Source organism: Salvelinus namaycush, unplaced genomic scaffold (genome assembly GCF_016432855.1).
Source record: "Salvelinus namaycush isolate Seneca unplaced genomic scaffold, SaNama_1.0 Scaffold565, whole genome shotgun sequence".
NCBI lineage: Eukaryota > Metazoa > Chordata > Actinopteri > Salmoniformes > Salmonidae > Salvelinus > Salvelinus namaycush.
Window position 1 is genome coordinate 108,503 of NW_024061270.1, and position 3,998 is coordinate 112,500.

The following is a 3,998-nucleotide window of genomic DNA, read 5'->3' on the forward strand; positions in this document are numbered from 1 at the left end:
GTTGGGTTCTTTTCAATTAGCCTGATATGGTTCTCAATCAGGGGCAGGTGTTTTACGTTTCCTCTGATTGAGAACCATATTAAGGTAGGCTGTTCTCACTGTTTGTTTGTGGGTGATTGTCTTCCGTGTCAGTGTTTGTACCACACGGGACTGTTTCGTTTGTCTAGTCTGTTCCTGTTCGTGCGTTCTTCGTTTTATGTAAGTTCTCATGTTCAGGTCGGTCTACGTCGTTTTTGTTATTTTTGTAATTTATTCAAGTGTACTTCGTGGTTCGTCTTGTCTAATAAATTCATCATGTATTCATCACCCGCTGCATTTTGGTCCGATCCTTGCTCCTCCTCATCCGAGGAGGAGAACGACTTAGACACCCGTTACACTGATTGATTTAAATGAAGGTGTACCTGTGGATGTATTTCAAGGCCTACCTTCAAATTCAGTGCCTCTTTGCTTGACTTCATGGGAAAATCAAAAGAAATCAGCCAAGACCTCCTTGGGAGCAATTTCCAAACACCTGAAGGTACCGCGTTCATCTGTACAAACAATAGTATGCAAGTATAAACACCATGGGACAACGCAGCCGTCATACCGCTCACGAAGTAGACACATTCTGTATCCTAGAGATGAATGTACTTTGGTGCGAAAAGTGCAAATCAATCCCAGAACAGCAGTAAAGGACCTTGTGAAGATGCTGGAGGAAACGGGCACAAAAGTATCTATATCCACAGTAAATCGAGTCCTATATCAACATAACCTGAAAGGCTGCTCAGCAAGGAAGAAGCCACCACTCCAAAACCGCCATAAAAAAAAGCCAGACTACGGTTTGCAACTGCACATGGGGACAAAGATCGTACTTATTGGAGAAATATCATCTGGTCTGATGAAACAAAAACAGAACTGTTTGGCCATAATGACCATCGTTATGTTTGGAGGGAAAAGGGGGAGGCTTGCAAGCCGAAGAACACCATCCCAACCGTGAAGCACGGGGTGGCAGCATCATGTTGTGGGGGTGCTTTGCTGCAGGAGGGATTGGTGCATGTCACAAAATAGATGGCATCATGAGGAAGGACAATTATGTGGATATATTGAAACAACATCTCAAGACATCAGTCAGGAGGTTAAAGTTTGGTCGCAAATGGGTCTTCCACATGGACAATGACCCCAAGCATATTTCCAAAGTTGTGGCAAAATGGCTTAAGGACAACAAAGTCAAGGTATTGGAGTGGCCATCACAAAGCCCTGACCTCAATCCCATAGAAAATTTGTGGGCAGAATTGAAAGCGTGGGCGAGCAAGCAGGCCTACAAACCTGACTCCGTTACACCAGCTCTGTCAGGAGGAATGGGCCAAAATTCACCTAACTTAGCGTGGGAAGCTTGTGGAAGGCTACCCGAAACGTTTGACCCAAGTTAAACAATTTAAAGGCAATGCTACCAAATACTAATTGAGTGTATGTAAACTTCTGACCCACTGGGAATGTGATGAAAGAAATATAAGCTGAAATAAATAATTCTCTCAACTATTATTCTGACATTTCACATTCTTAAAATAAATTGTTGATCCTAACTGACCTAAGACAGGGAATTTTTACGAGGATTAAATGTCAGGAATTGTGAAAAACTGAGTTTAAATGTATTTGGCTAAGGTGTATGTAAACTTCCGACTTCAACTGTATATAATGCAGTAACCACTTCCTATGTTTCTACCTATTACTATTACCTACCTACCTAGAACAATTATTAAGGACATTTACAGTACCAGTCAAAAGTTTGGACACACCTACTCATTCAAGGGTTTTTATTTATTTTTACTATTTTCTACATTGTAGAATAATAGTGAAGACATCAAAACTATGAAATAAAACATATGGAATCATATAGTAACCAAAAAACTGTTAGAAAAATCAAAATATATTTTATACTTGAGATTCTTCAAAGTAGCCACCCTTTGCATTGATGACAGCTTTGCATATCAATTAACAGGTGTGCCTTGTTAAAAGTTCATTTGTGGAATTTCTTTCCTTCTTAATGCATTTCAGCCAATCAGTTCTGTTGTGACAAGGTAGGGGGGTATACAGAAGATAGCCCTATTTGATAAAAGACCAAGTCCATATTATGGAAAGAACAGCTCAAATAAGCAAAGAGAAACGACAGTTAAGACACAAAGAACTTTTAAAGTTTCTTCAAGTGCAGTCGCAAAAACCATCAAGCGCTATGATGAAACTGGCTCTCATGAGGACCGCCACAGGAAAGGAAGACCCAGAGTTACCTCTGCTGCAGAGGATTAGTTCATTAGAGTTATGAGCATCAGAAATTGCAGCCCATATAAATTCTTCATAGAGTTCAAGTAACAGACACATCTCAACATCAACTGTTCAGAGGAGACTGCGTGAATCAGTCCTTCATGGTCGAATTGCTGCAAAGAAACCACTACTAAAGGACACCAATAAGAAGAAGAGACTTGCTTGGGCCAAGAAACACAAGCAATGGACATTAGACCGGAGGAAATCTGTCCTTTGGTCTGATGGGTCCAAATTTGAGATTTTTGGTTCCAACCGCCATGTCTTTGTGAGATGCAGAGTAGGTGAACGGATGATCTCTGAATGAGTAGTTCCCACCGTGAAGCATGGAGGAGGAGGTGTGATGGTGCTTTGCTGGTGACACTGTCGGTGATTTATTTAGAATTCAAGGCACACTTAACCAGCATGGCTACCACAGCATTCTGCAGCAATACGCCATCCCATCTGGTTTGCGCTTAGTGGGACTATCATTTGTTTTTCAACAAGACAATGACTCAAAACACACCTCCAGGCTGTGTAAGGGCTATTTGACCAAGATGGAGAGTGATGGAGTGCTGTATCAGATGACCTGGCCTCCACAATCACCTGACCTCAACCCAATTTAGATGATTTGGGATGAGTTGGACCGCAGAGTGAAGGAAAAGCAGCCAACAAGTCCTCAGCATATGTGGGAACTCCTTCAAGACTGTTGGAAAAGCATTACTCATGAAGCTTGTTGAGAGAATCTCAAATATAAAATATACTTTTTTGGTTACTACATGATTCCATATGTGTTATTTCATAGTTTGATGTCTTCACTATTATTCTACAATGTAGAAAATAGTACAAATAAAGAAAAACCCTTGAATGAGTAGGTGTGTCCAAACTTTTGACTGGTACTGTATATGGATATGTCATGCTATATGGGGGCAAGATTTGTTGTCTGTTCTGAGTTCAATAAGGCCAATAGTTTGTTCATTAGGGTCAATAGTGAGTTAAATAGGGTCAATAGTGAGTTCAATAGGGTCAATAGTTAGTTCAATAGGGTCAATAGTTAGTTCAATAGGGTCAATAGTTAGTTCAATAGGGTCACACTCACCCATCCACTCACATACAGATGCACTAGCGTTATGCTAGGTCAGGCTAACTTCTGTGGTGCCTAGGCCTCTCCTCCAGTGACAATAGATACAAATAAACACTTACCTGCATTAAGACTTGGCCTATCAGTGAGTACTTACCTCCACTGCATTGTGTCCACTGTTCTCATCCAGGTCCTGCTTGCCTGTCAATCAAAATGACACCAACATAAGAGCTGACGGCAGCAACATGAGGCCAAAATCAGTGGCGTGTGTGTGTTTTTGGTTTTACTGTCCTTGTGGGGACCAGACGTCCTTACAAGGATAGTTAAACAAGGAAAATCCGGACACTTGGGGACATTTCACCGATCCCCACAAGGAAAAATACTATTTTAGGCTCAGGGGTTAGGTTTAGGGGTTTGGGGTTAGGTTAGGTTTGAGGTTATGGTTAGGTTAAGGGTAAATAGGATTTTGAATGAGAAACAATTGTTTGCTCCCCACAAGCATAGTAAAACAAATGTGTGTGTGTGTGTGTGTGTGTGTGTGTGTGTGTGTGTGTGTGTGTGTGTGTGTGTGTGTGTGTGTGTGTGTGTGTGTGTGTGTGTGTGTGTGTGTGTGTGTGTGTGTGTGTGCGTGCGTGTGTGTCTG